The sequence below is a fragment of the Orbicella franksi genome, chromosome 5, assembly GCF_964199315.1.
Source record: "Orbicella franksi chromosome 5, jaOrbFran1.1, whole genome shotgun sequence".
In the NCBI taxonomy this organism is placed as follows: domain Eukaryota; kingdom Metazoa; phylum Cnidaria; class Anthozoa; order Scleractinia; family Merulinidae; genus Orbicella; species Orbicella franksi.
In genome coordinates, this window is record NC_138149.1 from 27,318,862 (window position 1) to 27,337,400 (window position 18,539).

Here is an 18,539-nt window from a genome sequence, read left to right on the forward strand (position 1 = left end):
CGAACACATCATCTATACATTCAACTTTAGATCTACAAGCAAGTTGCACACGCGATAGGTCAAGGATCAAAAATAAATTTACATATTGGTGAGCGCTGTTTAGCCCGGACTTTTTGCTGTCTTAAGGTGAATTCAATTGAATGAGCACTGTCAGAGCGGTGTATGAGCACTGAAATATCTGAACTTATCTGTGAAACGTGAAATAAACTGTATTGGTGAAAGACTGGATCCGCCACTGGATTTCTCTTGGGGACATCTATCACAATATTCTTTTACATTCTTTTATTTCATAAAAATTTTTAAGTCTCACTACCGGCCATTCCGAAAAGTAAACAAAAGGGAAAAAGGTGAATTGCATTATTAAGTTCAAAGAGGAACAATTGAACAAAGGGAACAAGTAAGCTTGGACTCTCAAAACCCAACTATACAAAGCTACTTACAATACAGCTACTTCCCACACAGGTTGTATCTTACTTTTACTTTTAATTAAGTTTAACCATCAGCCTGTCTGTTTATGTTCCAATTTTCTTGGAACAATTTTAGAAATAGCACGTACACGTCGTCGCTTCTGCATGCATTGCATGCCGTTTATTTTTCGTAAGACATGAACACGCTCGAGGTTAGCTCATGGTTCGTACGCGAGTAGGTTCAATATTATTTTTACAGTATCAGCAAACATAAATCCAAGTTCAAAAATTAAAGGTGATATTGTTTGTTTACCATTTACCCAAATTATTATACATTGTAGTCGCCATCTGTCTTCTCATAGGCTAAAAGCCTACAGTTAATTCTGGGAAACAGCGCAACCTACAGATTATTCACTAATCTGCTATCCGTAGGTTGCGCGCGGAATGTTTGATTTTCAAGAGCAATGTCAAGTTCACGGACAGCGAAGTAAGAACATGGCTTGCCGAAAATAAACTGTGTTCGGTGCGATAATACGTTTGTCGTTATTTTCTTTAAAACAATGTAGTGTTATGTTAGTGTTATCAGCATCAGTCTTCGGCGTCAGCTGATGACACTTACCTCGACCTTGATTATTCCGGACATATCACAAAAAATTCATCTAATAATTGTTTAAAATCAGGAAATTTCGGATGAAATGTACGTGAAGATTAATTTTGTGAAAACAGGATTTCTTTAAAGGTTGGCCAAAATTCCTAAAACGGAATTTCCGAATGGAAAATGCGCGTTCCATTCGCTAGCATTTACTAGTTCCAGGCCTTTTGGTTTGGATCGCCTTTAATCCTATCTTCCGAGAAACTGAAGTGGTGGAAATGGAACGAGCGCATCCCCGTGGAAATTTCCATTCGGGATTTAACGCATCCCGTTTATTACAACTATCGAGCGACCGGTTTTTCCGAGTAAATGATAAACAACCATTGTCTCTAGATCTCTTCCCACTGCAAATGAGTTATCTTATGGATAGCGTTGCGAGCAAGCGCTGAGCATTTCGACAACCAACACGGCACTACGAACAAACAGTTTGACCTGCAGCAATTTCTTGCCCCTTCTTGCAGCTTGCGGTAAGATTCATAACCTCTAGCGGCCTCTTGTGGTTAGAATTTCTACTTCTTGTGTTTCGAAAGTTCTTGCGGGTAAACCGCGAAAACATGACAAGTTTCGTTCTTGCGACGGCTTGCGTGTTCTTGCGGCGCAAGAACCTCTTGCGTCACTTCTCGCGCGTGCATTATTTTAGGGCTGTACTCTACTTTAAATTTCAGGTATCATGAAGGAATAAAAATATATCCCTTTCAGTACGAAGGTTTTTTTTTTTTTTTTTTTTAATTGTCGCTCAAATTCCTGGCTCTTACAAGGGAACAAGTTTCACAGAAAAGATGTGGTCACGAGTACACTTTATTGGGGAGTGTTTTGTTCGAGGGCGTCACTAAACAAGACGAAGAATAACCCGTTTAGTAAATACAGTATTTCGCTTACGTTTCTGGCTTCTCTGATTGATCAATCCAGTGCAAGTACTTCTTCCTTGCTACAGTTTTCCATGTATTGCAGCCTGCATGTGTAGCCAACTCCCTAATTGGACACAATAGGATTAGCTCAGAATCACGTACTAATTCGGTTTTCTGCTCAGGAACTTTCGGAAGGGGCAAAAAGGTGAATTGTTTGGCTGTTACTTATATAATATGCATATAAAAAGAGATCTTTGTCATGTGAGCAGTATAAATAAAATGCCTCTAGAGGAGAAAGTTAACTCACAGCGATTGATCTGGAGAAGCAAGGTGAAAAGATAGACGACTAAATGGAGTACAGGGGGATTCTTCTGGTAAGTATAATTGCGAGTTATTAAGTTAACAATATAAGATATATATCGCAAAGTTTTCTTAAGGTCATTTATTGCATGAGTACAAACTGGAACTGAGAGGTTATGTGTATTTTTACTATCATAGTTAACAAAGGGAACGACTCTGCACATCTTTTGTTTTATGTTCATAGACTTTGCGCGAGACAAAACTTTTGTCGATTAATCCACTCGAATACCAGCTCTTTATTTAGAGAACGGATATTTCTAAATAATTTGTCATGACAAATTCAATTCACCCTTGGGCGGAACGCACTGAGTGTTTTTATAGTAATTTTTCTGTGAGAGCATGAAAACTGCAAAGAGAAATATTTTGCATCAGTTTCAAATTAGAGTTAATTACGCAGTAAATTCGGTTGTTCCAGAATATCGATCGAGCCTACTTTTTTATACTATATAATTCTTTGATGTTACCTGTCTTCAGAATTTCTGACAATTGTCCTTGACCGATGGAAGGAAGTTCCCAGAGGCTTTTCGCCAGATAAAGACATTTTTTGTTTATCAACTGTGGGACTGATTGCGGCCATTGTTGGGCACTCTTTTTTCTGAAATGTCTAGATCGATGCAGTTGGTGTCTCAATGCCAAACCTGCCTTATGTTATCATCTGTTACATAAAAATTACAAGCGCTCATGACCACGCATGAAAAGAAGAGAAACTTCTTTTCAAATTAACTTACTGCTAAGCCTAATTCAAAATTCTGCTTATGCAACCGCGATTTGCGCTAAAAAAAGAACTCGTAAAACGTAAAACGTTCCTTTGAATACTTAACATATGTGGAATAATTGCAAACTTCAGTCCCGACACAAATATCGAACGAGAAAATTATGAAAGAGCACCTTTGTAAAGGTAAAAGGTTCAATCTAAAATGAAAATCTAACAAAGGAAATTGTAGTAGGACATGCAGCTCCAATAAAAACGTCATAAACGGGTGAAAGAAAGAAACCTCTGAATTTATTGTTAAGTTGAAAAGAAACTGACTATTGGTTTTAAGAGTGATTTTCTGAGAGTGTGGAGAATCGGAAGACAGTCACGGAAAATCGATGCTTCTTTTATTTCGCCAAAACATACCTTTGGGTGAACTTATTCAAGGAAAAAATAGTTTAAGTTCCCAACGATTTATTTTACGGCCAAATTGAAGAAAGTTCGAAATTTGCATATAATGGCGGTTTTCGCGGCTTAAAATGTTCAGAATTTCACGCTTCTTTACGAAAACAGCGGGGGCGTAAAAACAATCCTATGAAAACAAAACTTGGCTCAAGTATTATTTCATTCTTATACTTTAAAATCGTGTAACAAGTTTCTTGAAGTTTTGCTTGTAGCTTTTTAACGAAGGGTATTTGTACAGCCGCCATTTGTGTCTCTAATGGCAAGGAACAAAAGGCCAACTTTGACTAGTATAAATGGCCTCTGCTATATGTTATTTGGTCAAAATATCTACATTTTAAGAAACCTTGGTTATTGTTTTTTTCACCCGAAAAGTTACAGCTCTGGGAATTGAAATGTTCCCCGTCAGTAAAATAAAATGTTATGACATGTAAGCGAGTTCAATTTTATGCAAATCACAAGGTTATTCTTTGGAAGTCAACGGTTTAAAATAGGAAACAACGACTCACCGTTACTTGCCTTCCTTCTGCTGCTTTAGAGGCGATTTTAACTTCTCAGTATCCTTGTGAGCTGTTCTGTAAAATATTTCCAGTAAAACAGCAAGCATAAACCGCCATAAAATTCGACAAGGTCGACAATGTTTATATTTGAGATGAGACATGTACACTGAGTGGCACACACATTCCTGGCTGTTTTCATCGTCTTGTTCAGTCGAGAGTCCTTTAAAAATATGATAGAATAAACGCTTCAAACCGTAGTAAATTACTTTCTCATATCCATATGCCTCATTTCGACTCATGAGTAAATAAATCAGTCCCCATACGAGGATGGATTTAACGTTAAATCTGTCAGCCCCGCTTACATTACATTGCACATTTTCCAGCGCAGGATTTTAGTCATATCCTGCACGTATTTCTTGTGGGTGTTTTGTTTTTTACACCCTGCAGTAGGATCGTACTTTGTACTACCAATATTTAGTATGAAACAAGTTCCATCTTTGTATCTTGTAGTTTAATCCTGACGAAGTCTCACTAGCAGACGAAACCGGTCGATTAATAAACTCAGTTGTACAAGATCATTAGTTGCTGCTGCGTGCTGCCCACAAGTATTTTTACTCAAGCAGTAAGGCCTGGGTTTAAATTTCGGCTCCGTTTTTTTCTTTTTTTTTTTTCCCACGCTCATTCATAAATCGCCGTCTGGTCTCTAAAGCGCATGCGTCACCTGTGCATTCGTGAAGCACATGGAATTTGCAGGATTTTTCGTCGTGAAAAGTTAGCACGGATTCCATGATTTCTAGGGCGACGAAATCACATACAAACGAACACATCGTTCGAGGTAGACCAACACTAAAGGAGGTTAAGCGTTTTCGGAACGGGTCGGTCTGCACGCCTTACGACAGATCAATTTACGAGCGATCATTTTGAGTGAATTTATCAAGAATCATGTTATACTAAAGGAGCCATCAACCGGGGCTAGCAACTCTCCAACTTGATAAAATGCATCTTCAGAAGCGTCATCGTATTTTTAGACGTGATCGTGAACCAAGCAGAATCCCAGCACAAACTCAAGAACGTCTGAGCAACAAGAGCAGAATTTGTTTACGAATGTATCTGTTCGAGTACACCTAAATAAAACGCTCTGAGAAACTTCGTAAAGTATAATAAAGATAAAATCTCGAACTAAACGATATTCTCTCGTTATTTTCTTGTAACAGAGTTATGTGTCTTTACAAGAGTGAAACTTATGTAGCGAATTATTGTACATTAAAGCCGAAAGAAACTAATGTATGTTGACCCCAGCAAAACAATTCTTGCCTTGCACTGTCACGCAATCCCGGCTGACGCATTAAATGATTTACCCGAAAACCATTTAGTGGATAAAATCAAGAAATTGTGATGTTATAGGAGATTAATAAAGATGACACTCCTCTAATTTTTAAGTCTGTGCGTTTTCCCAAGCTCAAATATTCGTCGAAATATTTTGCACAAATTTACAGAGACCAGTATGGAGCCGCCATGTTGGTGTACTTCCGCAGTACGTCAACATCGCGGCCGGAAAATAGTGTAAACATCTGGAACTTACTTTGGCTGTCTAGGTGACTGATTATCTGTACTGAACAAACAAGCATTTACATAAGCACTTTTCCTAACACTTAAAGTTCTGAATGGGCTAAAAATCACGAGATACGTATATGATTTCGACAAACGCGTTTGTAGGTGTATGTCACGCACCGCCATAACAATGAAATTCAAAATGTCTCGCTTGCTTGAGAAACGCAAATAACAACACAAAGGCTAAGGAAAATAGACTGAAACGTTTATAGGCTGGTATAAAGACCTTGACTCATTTCACACCCTAAAGACCTGCAAACGAGTAATAAGCTATTAATCGATACCAAGAAATGCAATCAAAAGCAGAATAGCTTAAGCTAAGCACATCAATTCGATTGAATTTCGTACAACTTCAAATGCAGAACATTTAGCTCAACTGTAATATAGCTAGTGCTTCTCTGTATAACGACTGCCTGGGTACACGCAGCAAAGCGTCTAGTTACTTTAAAATTTATTTTAATTTTTTTTAATATTTTAAAATTATTTTAAAATGTTAAAACATTTTAAATTATACACGGATTTGGTTCGATTGGGTTCGATTGAGTTCGATTTCCGAACTTTCGATTGACTATGCCGGGAGTTATATCTCTTGATATATTTGCTTCATCAAGCTGAAATTCTTCCTAATTATTATAAAACCCTTACCTTAAACATATTGTTTTGATCTTGTGACGTGTCACGTTCTTATAACGGTAAATCGGAGAACTGGTGGTGAATTTTAATTGTAATGATTAACAAATGAGCGTTTTCGATGTAAATTTAATTTATTTACCTTGCTACGTTTAGAGTGATCTTCCTTGATTTCGTTTTTAGAAGAAATAAATGATCAAAAGTAGATTTTGCTGAATAAAACTGACTTTGACCCAATAATTTTTTTCTGCTAAAAGAGGGATGATGACCCCAAACGTTAGACTGAGGAAGGAAATGATTGACCCGCATCTGAAACTGCAGGTTTTTGTTAAATCATATTACTAGAAACCACCCCCAATCAAAGAAGCATGACCTTGCGCCTTTTATCAGAGTTAAACGTAGAAAGGAAACATTGCTTTACGTTAAATTCCTCAATACTGACCGCCGGACGTATGTTGTCAGAACGTACAATCAATACATGCTGCAGAGGAATACAACCGATCCAAGATCTTATTAGGCTCGATTTCCGCCGCTTTCTCGAGTCAGGTCTACGTTCCTCTCCGAGTTCGGGGGAGGAGCGCGGGCTCCTTTCCCGAACAGCGGCTGGTAATCGAGCCTAAGATCCTATCTGATGATCTCAAGTATGACTGCACACTGTTTGTTTAGTAGCACTCTCTCATGGCAACACTTCATGGATGCGAAAAACTTCAGTTGCATCCATCAGAGTTATCATCAGGATGTCAGACCTACGGTCCTGCGATTGAAATTCAATTCTTATGAAAAACAAGCGACTTTGGCGATTTGCCGACAAAAGTAGCGATACAGGAACTGGTGGCTAAACAACCGGTAGATTTCGGTTTCCTCGAACATTCCACAACAATAAAACATCAATCAACCTCTTACCTTAGAACTTAAATCGCTATTTGGAACTTGAAGTTGTACTTCAACCAGAATTAATAAGTATATAGCGTTGTAATCCATTTTCAAAAAAAGGAAAGAAAGGAGACCGGCAATATGAGCAATCGGAAATGGAAATAAATAAACTGTAAGCTGTTCTAAACTGTAAACTGTTGGGTTTGTACCAGTCACGTCCCGTAAGCGAGACGTAGAAACAACCAGCTGGTTTAAAGCTACAAAGGAAAAGAAGACTCACGAAAATGGCTATGTTTAAAGTTCTGCTTATAATTTATTGTTATCTCTGTAATACCGGATCATCTTTAAGATGGTTGAAGTAAAGTGATGTTCAGTTAGTTGTGACTGGAACTCTTTTACAGTTACGTAATCGTAACTGAACGATGGCCGATTCCTACATACATGTGAATATTAAATATCCTTCAAACTGTGGAGAAAAATATGAAGACATGATTGATCATCGCAGTTATATACACAGCTTAAGCAGCTCTGAAATTTAAGCCTGAAAAAAATTTAGGCTTGAACATGATACGAACTCACGACTTCTGCGATACCGCAACTGAGCTATCAACAGTCCGGGATCGTTATCAGATTTGATAACCTCGACCAAAACAAACCATTAACCAATCGCTGCGCAAGTTTTCGTTCACGTGACATTATTTGGTAGCAACAGTGTATAATTCAATATGGCGGTCGACGGGGCGCTGCGATGAAAGGAGTTACTTTTTTCACAACATCACAATGCAGTTTCATTTAATTGTAATTGTATGTTTACTTCACAATAGGTTACTGGATTATGGAATAGAAACAGAGATGTATGGAAGAAAACTGTCTTTGTCCAAAAGCTACAGCGAAAAGTTTCATTTTCAGATAGACACCGTATAATATTTGTTCCGCGTAAAAACACACGAAGGTAGACAACAGTTATTCTGTTCACAAAAGCGTTGTTTATTGATACTAATATGATAGCTTCTATTTTCACTCAGGCTTCATTTTCTTGGTAGTTGGCGAAGCTGGCTGTTCAACAGTCAGTATAAAATATAAACGAAACACTAACAGTAAATACATCTTGAGTTCACAAATTGACACTGAACAAGTTGCTTCTATATTCCAAGCGGAGAGCTGTAACTGAATTTCGTTCAATGTGCATGAGCGAAGCGTGGTTAGGACCGAAACATCTCCTACTATGATTCATTACTATGAAATGGAAATAACAGTATCGAAACAGTTCGCGACCCTCCCTCTGTCGACTCTCTGTCCAGATATACTGAAGATAGAATAGCTTACCTCGATGGCCATATCCTATCCCACGCCTAATTCCATTTCTGCGATTGCTAATTCAATCCCCTCTGCCGTATTGTACATTTCGTTTCCATCTTTGATGCACTGGAGTTCTCTTCGTCGTTGTGGGCTTGCCTGATATGGTTCTGGCACAACAAAAATATAGCAGGTATATTTACTTTAATTCGTGATACACCTCCGTTCAGTGGAATGGGTACATGCAACACTTTATGTCGTGAGATGTGACAGTAAACTTGGAAGTCTTGGCATTTCCGGAAAAAAAATTGTTTTAGTTGTAGATCAGTAGTCTATTGTTGTGCATTCGGTGATATGGAAAAACGCTTTTAATGACCGATTCATATAAAAGAAACTATAATTCAAGTAATATGTTTGCGTACCATATTTCACTCGCTAAATCCAACAGTAAGCTTCATTATATAACGACTGGTGTGCCAGAAAACTGACCTAGTTTGGCCGCCTTTCCGGAAAATATTTCAGGACCGCGAGTTGTTGAAATTGACTCTAAAATATAGGCAACTTACCCTTTAACGTGATTGTCGATTTTCCCGCAGTCCGAAAGGTGTTTTAGTTCCCTGTTTATAAAGTATTGCATCCGGCCTATCTGTCTCCCAGCAACTTCTCTCAAAGTGTAGTTTTTCTTAGCGCTCTTGGATACCAGACTGTGGCACGTCTAGAAGTGTCTCGGGTATTTCTCTAATTTCCGGCAAAACACAACGAAGTGCGAACGAGTCTTTGTTTCCAATTTTCAGGAAGGACATGAAAAAGAGTTCCTTCTGGCCCCTTGATTTTGACTTCACGGTAACCCTTCAAAAGAAAATAAACAACTAATGTTAGATTCGCAAGTGGTTTCCCGACCACCTGGACTACCGTACCATGAATCGAGCGACTCACTAAGAGGTATAATTTTTTCTGAAGGGGCTTAGATGATTTATGTAAGTTACTTTTACGTACCCCTTGATTTTACCACCAGTAATTCTTAAAGTTGAATGGTGCGTGTCTGTCAGGCCTAAAAGGAACGAAAATTTTATGCTGCAAAACTCGACAACAATAAACCTACCCTATGTAATGACCAAGCTATATCCACAAAATCGACATGAATTTGCTATTTTGATTCTATGGGTACCAGCATCCGCCATCTCAATACCTAGGAACATCTCGATTACAGCTGTAAATATGGCCGCCGTTACGAACAACACATCGCAAATCAAAATACCCCCGTGCACTTTTTTCACAGATCGTGCACAACACTAAAGACACGTTAAATCCCAAGAATATGGCGTGAAGATTAACGACATATTTTTTGTGATTTTCGCAAAAATCTCCAGGTAACTTAAATCTCATGACAAAATGAAAAACATACCTGGTTTGGATGCAAAATTGCAAGCGCTGTTTCACTTTACGAGTAGCATTTTACATCGTTTACGCTGGTCTTCAACCGCCATCTTCAAAACACGTGAGGCTCCTTCTTTTCTGGTAATTATCGAATAGAATTATGGGTAAATTACCCGAGTATAATCGAACAAATAACGAGCAAAGCGAAGTGAATACGAAAATTCACGGTTGTTGAAATGGCCGCCATGTTGTGACGTCACATGGTTATCAAATCTGATAACGATCCCGGACTGATCAAGCCAACTGGGAGCTGGTCACTTTGTGAGTTCGTAATATACCCGTAGATGGTGACGTTGTTTACATTTTGCTTAATTAGCATACGACTTTCGTTAGAGAAGGTAGAATGCTCCAGATGGCGTTAGCTCGATCAAAAATAGAAACGTTCATGATGCTAAAAAGGCAAATATAACTGCATTCGATGAGGCTTGAAAGTATCTTCCCCACAAGTATGTGCAAAATATCACGCATGACTAACGCATTGTTTCAATTGTTCATCGCAGTGTTCGAAATTTTACATTCCTTACATATCAGTCTTTTCAGTCATCCAAGATCAATTTGATTTTATGAGTTTAATAGTTTTATTTTCACATCATCGAGTGGAAACTTCCTGCACTCTAAAATCATTCGGAAATGCGACTGCGATTTAAGAGCCATTGCCTGTAAATATGGAGAATCCGACGACAGGTAGGAAAATTCGGATTTTCTTTTATTGCGTCAAAAAGACCCTTTTGGTGAACTATTTTCAGAAATATACCTCCAAAGTCCCAGCGAGTTCACATTTTTGTGAAATCTAGGAAAGTTCGAAATACCTCTCAATGAACCAAAATGACCGATGGAATTTATGCAAAATTGCACATTTTCAACAGGCCAGTACAGAAAGAGGGGAACTTGGCTGGATTTCATATTCACACAGTTTGTAATCTACACTTTGATCATTCTTCTGAACTAAAAGTTACAATTATCTTGAAGTAAAGACGTTTTGTCTACTTCTTGACCGTTTGAAAAATACAACTATCGCAATTTAATTTATATGTAAAATTTCAACTGATTTTTGAGGCTCATAACTCTTCTAGTATACGAATCTCTTGACAAATAAAAGATTCTAAAGAAAGAGCTATGTTATGGGTATATCATATCTAAATAGCTAGTTTGACCCGTGAAAATTAAGGGTGCTAGACGTAAAGCTATAAAGGGTATTTTGCCTTGAAATTTTGATCAGAACACAGGCCATTTCATCGAGACAGTTTTGTTAATTTTTGAGCCAGCGAGCCACGTGAGCCATACGAACCAGGACCACTAACTGCAGTTAAAAAAAAAAAATAGTAATAGTAAAAAAAAAAAACAAATTATAAACCACAAGCTAACCAGGTAAATTATGCTAACCAAAGTGCTGTTAAGACTAAAAGAGTGCTAGAATGTACATGTACGTTAACCGGTATGTCATTTAGGCTAACAAGAAAGCGAGCCATGCTTTAGATGTGGGGCTATAAAATCCCTACTGCTGATCGGCAATAACACAAAACGATTATCGATATCAGATGCAGAACAAAATTAATTAGTCGCATTTCAGTGTGTGAAGTTATTATATATATGTAGTCCTCTTTGTAAAATAAGCTTCCCAGGCCGAGAGCACTAGATTCATTAGCAACATGATCTATTTTTATTCCTACAGTAAACGGTCGTCGCTAAACAATTTCGGTATCAGTTGAACTGTCGTAATTCATATCCATGTCTTTAGTCGGAGCCGCCAACCGGAAACACCTCATAGCCAAAATTGATTATCTTACGTTTTGTCTGCACCGGAAGTCTGTTTGCTTTGAGTAGTGTTCCTTAGTATTTCCTGCCTGGGTTTTAACTTCTCATTGAAGTTTTCTCCCGTATGAAGACCGCAGTTATACAAAAACGATCCTTTTAAACTATTGCCTCATGTCAATTAAACGGCAAAACATTGTCCTCTCTATCCGCGTTTGCAAACAAGCACGCACAAAAATATAACATCAGGCCAACTTCATTTTGAATATTGGTCTGATACTGACTGTAATTTCTCAGAGTTTGCTTGTTTGCTTGTTTTGTCGTAATCATATCTAGCCTAGATGAAGACGTCCGACTTCATTAACGAGCGATTAAGGAATCGGGAAATTGACATAAGAACGCAACATATTAAACTTCTTGTGGTCACAACAAGGCTATTAACTCAAGATAGGAGGCAAGTATCGATGAATAATGAAAGATGGTAAATTTGCAGCTCGATAATAAAATGGTAAAGATCAAATGTTCATTTGTCACGAGGGTAGGTCAAATAAAATCTGAGTCTCCGACAGGATTTGAACACAAACAGTGACGTTTTCCTAGCATTATACAGGACGCGTGTCGCTTGTGAACCTAGTAAATGGCATAGCTTTTTACTCTTTTTCTGGCTAACGGCTAACCCCATTGAGACCTTCTCCGAGAGCAAGTAAAATTCTTTGCTATTTGAATCAGCCATATTTTCACACAATGTAGGATCTATATAAAGACCAAATTTCACGTAAAAATTCAAAGAAACGAGAGAAAATAAACGAATAAATGAATAATCCAATGAATAAATGTTCCAAACAGCGATTTGAAGTTCTAAGGTAAGAGGTTGATCAATGTCTTATTGTTGAATGTTCAAGGAAACCGAAACCTCCCGGTTGTTGAGCCGCCAAAGATATTGAATAAATCGGAAACGTTACGTTGACTGTGAAACTTGTATAACACTTTTTCGGCACATAGTGCAACTTCTCAAAAACACATTGGTATAAATAACGGTACTAGGAACCATGCATTTCGACATAGCCATTAACCCGATTAAAAAAGTTTTAAGAAAGTGGGCTAAATGGATAAAGCACCGTACATTTTTCTCGTAAGTACATATTTTGCTTGGGTAAAGGTAAAGTCTGCATGCGGACAAGTGGCCCATCAGGCCGGAGCTTATCCCGGTTTCTGTAGCATGAAGCGACTAGGAGTATTTCTACTCCCCCCTGGATGGGATGCTAGTTCATCGCAGTGTTACCCCCAGCATTAAGTTCGCCGGTACCCATTTATACACCTGGGTGGAGAGAGGCACTGTGAGAGTAAAGTGTCTTGCCCAAGAACACAACACAATATCCCCGGCCAGGGTTCGAACCCGGACCGCTCGATCCGGAGACGAGCGCACTAACCATGAGGCCACCGCGCCTCCCTTGGAATAGGAAATAATTTAAAACCATTTGTGTTATAATTTTCATTTCTAGTTTTCTTCTACCTTTTTTACCTTCGGTACAAATTTGATATTTTCCTTAGTTCTGCTGAAACGAAAATACCAACTTGTACCAAGGGTTATATTGACCCACAACATTAACATTTATAGCCTGTTAGCCACTCATTTCACTTGAGCAGTCCTTGATTAATGGTTTGTAGCTAAGGATGGGTAAGTGAGAAGGATTTCAGTCCTTGGCAGTATCTCGAAACAAGTGTCCTCTTATCTATACCATGTTCTGAAAACACCCCTTCAGTAGCGTGTGCTTGACTGAAACATGTGCATCCGTTTATTTGTAGATTGTAACCGGGCATACGTGCACAGCCATTGTATTGTAAACCATTGTAAACCTTTTGTACGTTTAGCGACGTTCTCTAGCCGTTGCCGTTGTGGTTCTCTTAAAACTCCTAATAAGTGGCCAAATTTTGCTTCGCAAACTTTAAAGCAAAACTGCCGCCAAGTGTTCCCAAAGCATTGTCTAGTTGTGAGAATTTCTTGGAATCATTCTGATGACTCTAAGGATAAATGGAAAGAATGTCAGTTGTGTTTCTTGTTTAAATTCAGACATGTTTAGTATAATTTTACAGTGCTAATCGGTTTTAGACCAATAATTGACTGATCAAATCATGGATGTTCTTCTTGTTGGGGTGGCGAATGGTCCTTTCGCCGAATTTCATGGGTGTCGCAATCTCGGTTATGTGCGTCTCGCAGTCTCGTTTTTTTCACAAAGCTGTCACACAGTTTCGATTTTTTTTTTCAAGGCTAAGAAAGCCGCGAAGTACCGATTTGTTTATTTTTTTTTTTTATGTAAGCTTAAATGACATCTTAGAACCTGCACGTCTCGAGCTCGCATTTACAACACTTGGAAGTCTCGTTCTTTGAAGTCTCGGTCTTGCAACTGAAAAATGCTAGTCTCGCATTTGCCGTTCACCACTACTTCTTGTTGAACACGCTTATAGTCTATACGTGTTAAAAAGTTGTCTAGGCATAGTAAAGCGTGCATTTAACCTAGTAGATTAAGCCCTGGTCCAACGACAGCTAACAATCAATAATAGTTGATGATGGTCAGTGATAGTTAAAAGTCGAGCTCACGTTTGACCACTACATACCGTAAAATCCCATGTTAAAGCTCCCAGGTTATAAGCCCCACCGGATATAAGCCCTTCCCTTTGCTAACAAAGATATTATTCCGGATATAAGCCCCCGCCCCTGATATAAGCCCGTCTAATGTGTAAGTGCGTTCCTTTTGCGTTTCTTTAAAAAAATCAAAATTTTTAATCGAAAGTTCTGGGGTAATAACGTAATACCTTTGAATGTAATAGTATGTTATCCTTAATTCGTTTCTCAGATATGTTTTATCTCGTCGTTTCGAAACATGTTTTTATTACGCTTATATGCCCCCCGGTTATAAGTCCCCCCGTTTACAAGTTACATGAGACCAGGGCTTTAATGTGGGATTTTACGGTAGCATGCTCTATCACTGACTATCTCAGTACCATACAGGTCGATCTTGTCCAATTTCGTCATGATATTCGGTTATCGTCTTTCCGTTTGGCCACTCTCATGGGCTTGAGTTCAAACTAAGCGGAGCAAAACAAAACTGCCGTTTTCCTATAAAAAGAATACTTAACACTTGTTAACGCAACGTTATTTTACTGTTTATAATTTACGCCGAGGGAGCATGGTAGGCAGCGTTCGCTTGTTGCAAACTATCGTCAACAATGGTCAATTCGTTTTATGAGACGACCCTGCACGGAATCACGGTAGTTGTATTCATCACAACAGATAATATTATTATCTAGTCCAAGATGATTAACAAAACTACCATGATTTCCTGCAGGTGCATCTCATAGAGGGAATATAAATACGTTTTCGATATATTAAAATTCAGCTTGGCAGCGAGGGCTAGAGGACACAAACAAAGGAAATTGAAAGACCATGTTTATTCATTTCTTTTGTCTGTGTCCTCTAGGCCTCACTATCAAACGTGAATTTCAGTATATCGAAAGTGGCCTATTGGCGAATGCAAACGAACTTCGCGCCTCAGTTAATCAAATGTATAATCATGTGTGTGATAGTTCAACTATAATTGTCTATCATGCTACGTTAGAATGTCTGAATATTTATGGCCCTGAAATATACCCGATTCCCAGAATCTTATTTATCGGCTTAGAGGTTTGCATTATATGATGAATATAGGGTAGTCAGGATCAGAACAATCCTCCATTTTTTAAAAGATAAGTAAAACAGAATTACTTATGTGATTGTCAACTTACAAAAGTGAACTTCCAACGGTTGCTTATAAAAGTATTGAAGATTCCAAAGGAAATGGTGAAACTGTTTTGTGTCTATCATCAATACCATTTCCTTCCGGGTTGTAAATATCCAAGATTATTTACCTCCACTTAGGTGAATAAATGTTGAGTACAAAGATACAGCGATTTAACGAAAAAGTGATCCATCGCGGCCCATTATCCATCTCCTAAAGGTTATACCTTTTTCCTTTATTTTTTCCAGAAAGGTCGTTACTAGGAAATGAGAGGTTTGCTTTTAAGTACATGTAGGTTTCCAAGCAAGTTACTAAGTTACTAATTCTACTGTTCATCGTAATGGTCCACTAGTGTTGTTTTGTAAGCTTCCAGAACGTTGTTCGATACCTACTAACTGTATATAAGGACTCAGCTAGCTAGTAGAGGGGATTGTTGTTATATATCTACAGAGACCGACTGTTTGGAAAAGCTATAATTAAGAGACCTATAGAGCGATTTTGTGGCATATTCCACTGGAGACATCGATGTTTACTGTGAGTTTTGTCAGTAGTGACTAAAGCCAGTTTAGTAGTGGGCTAAAACTAGTTTAATGGTGAATTGATAGTCAGAAAACACTCTTTTGTTATTGTAACTTTCCCGCGTATCGTACTGATAAATCCATTGGGTTCTAATTACTTTATCAGGTCTCTTTTTAATGTATCAGTGTAGAGTGTTTTGTAGCGAATCCTTTCGATCGGTTAAATTATACCGTAACCATGCAATTATCGCACAAGTATATTGTACGACTGCTAAAATCACTGAGCTGTGGTGATGGAAACCGTAGATAAACATTTTTTTTTTTTTTCTGTTTGTAAAATTACAATAATTTCCTCACTTCCCAGACCCATTTACAGATGATCTACCTGTCTCCGTTAAAAAAAAAAACAACAACATTTTCACAGAACACTTTGTAACTTCAAATGGACTAGTGAGTGTACAATGCAAGTAGAACTCTGTATGCATGATAGCACGCGAAACATTATAATTTATATTACACTGAAATATGTCTTAAACAACATTTCATCCGAAGAGTTACGAGCGTCCCTTTAATGGGCCTCACCTTTTTGTAATACGCTCAGAGAAGTTATAGGAGACTTATTTGATCGTACTTCCAGCGACATTCAACGTAAAGTTACAGCGCAAATCGATCTTAGCTTGTTTGAAATCACTATATTGTACGTGAAGAAACTTAGCCACATGGATTGTGTTATGCATTTGTTGAGATGAAATCCTTAAGACGAAAGTTGGTTACGGTAATGGTTGTGGACTTATCTCGCTCTTTTCTCTCCTTGCCACTTCATGCCTCGTCCGAAACGCTTCCCTTTCCAGCGAGGTCACCCTTCGGGCGAAGATAATCGTCGGCTCGTGTTAGTGATCCAAAATTCAGAAATAACTTGGCACCCATGATATTGCAAACTAAATTCACCGGCAATGCGATCTTTGGAATTCAAATAATCATACGCGATCACACTTTGATCAAGATTTAAGTCAAGCGATCGATAATCTTACACGCGTCGATCTGCTCGAATCCAACACAGAATTACAGATCAGAATTGCTATGGTAACGTCGTCTCCATACAATAAAACAGTCGCAGAGATTGTGGGCGCAATTTGTTACCCATTATAGTAATACTGTCGTAATTTGTTATTCATTATATTGAACGTAAAGACTCGGAAATTATTAGAATTTGAACAAAACGGGCGGGAAATGATTTCTTAATTTTACGAGTATACCATGCCATGACCATTTAATTATCCATTTAAATACCGTCAAAAAACAAGGGGTCACAGTTTCTACTCGCAACTTGTTTCGTATCATTCAGAACATAGTCAAACCCCTCTTCTCCATGTACGGATCTTATACGCCCCTACAAACATGTATTTCCACCTATAATGGGAATCAAAATATCGTTTTGCCTAAGTTTTACTGTTTTACATTGACATTTTTAAATTTAAGAACTTTTCTCACACATTCGAAGTTGCTACTCGCTCCATAAATCAGCTAATCGTGATCGGCTGGTAACCAATCGTGCGATCGATACATTCTCGTGTAATTCCGATTGTCGGGACGAATGCAACCCAAGTGCAGACAATGTTGCGAGATCACGATTTTTCGAAACCTCAATTTTTGGAATCGCCAGATTATTCGAAGTAACGGTTTGTTCTTTTGGTTACAAGTGATGAGAACGAACCCTCGATTTCTCAAACATCACGTTGTTTCAAACTAATTTCCGTTTCTGACTACCCCGTGGCGGTTCGAAAAATCCTTCCTTTTACTGTAATTAAACTGCTGTTTACCTGAATAAATCTCGGCTATTGTTGCATAGACCGTTTCCAGTCATATGCTATCTCTGAATATTCTCGTTTTAACCCCAAGTGACGTTTTGAACGAGAATAATTGGAGTTTCCACACCGTAATTCGAGACAAGTCGGGTAATTTTCAAATTTTCGAAACTCATTGATGTTCACATCGGCGGTGTGAAGATGTGCTCAATAATTAACAAATAAAGAAGCCTCGACTGTGCTCTGTTCTGTTGTAAAGCACGCAGGAAGCGGTAGAGCACGAAAGAAGTGTAGGGGAAAACACGAGACGTAGTCGAGTGTTTTTCCCTACTTCTTGTGTGCTCTACCGCTTCCTAAGTGCTTTACAACAGAACAGAGCACAGTCGAGGCTTCTTTATTTGTTTTATGGTAAAGAATCCGATAATTTCCTCACGCATTCGGCTGAATTTTCAAACCAAACTTTATTTTCCAAACGAGCAAAAGTGGCGTCAGCCGTGCACTGTTCTCTGATAAAGCACGCTAAAATAAGCCAATCACAATCCTTGTTAGAATTGTTCAAATAATTTGATTGGCTAACGAAGCGACCGCTGTCGATCACAAACTGGAATTCATCTAAGCTTTCAGTTTCAAGTAGTTTGAGCGACTTTCGAGAGAAGAACGATGCCTTCAAAGTTCGCTTTTAAGTTAATTTTTAAATACGGATCTAAAGGTAGGTAAAGGTTTATAGTCCAGAGGAATCCGGCCGTATGCAGAACAAAATTAATTAGTCGCATTCCAGTATGTGAATTTATTATATATGTGCAGCCCTCTTTGTAAAATCAGCTTGCCAAGCCGAGAACACTGGATGCATTAGCAACATGATCTATTTTTAGTCCTACAGTAAACGGTCGTCGCTAAACAATTTCGGTATCAGTTGAA

At 38.3% G+C, this 18,539-nt stretch overlaps 1 protein-coding gene and 1 long non-coding RNA gene across 2 annotated transcripts in view; both read right to left on the reverse strand.

The window, feature by feature from the left end:
• The window catches only part of LOC145487667 (uncharacterized), a 323,332-nt gene that overhangs the window by 205,706 nt on the left and 99,087 nt on the right, over positions 1–18,539 (reverse strand). The gene's annotated exons all lie outside the window — the stretch shown is intronic.
• Positions 8,088–10,045, reverse strand: LOC145487674 (uncharacterized). Its single transcript, XR_014049441.1, has 3 exons — positions 9,739–10,045; positions 8,900–9,182; positions 8,088–8,503 (listed from the first exon to the last, which is right to left on the reverse strand). It is a non-coding gene; the product is annotated as an uncharacterized LOC145487674 (long non-coding RNA).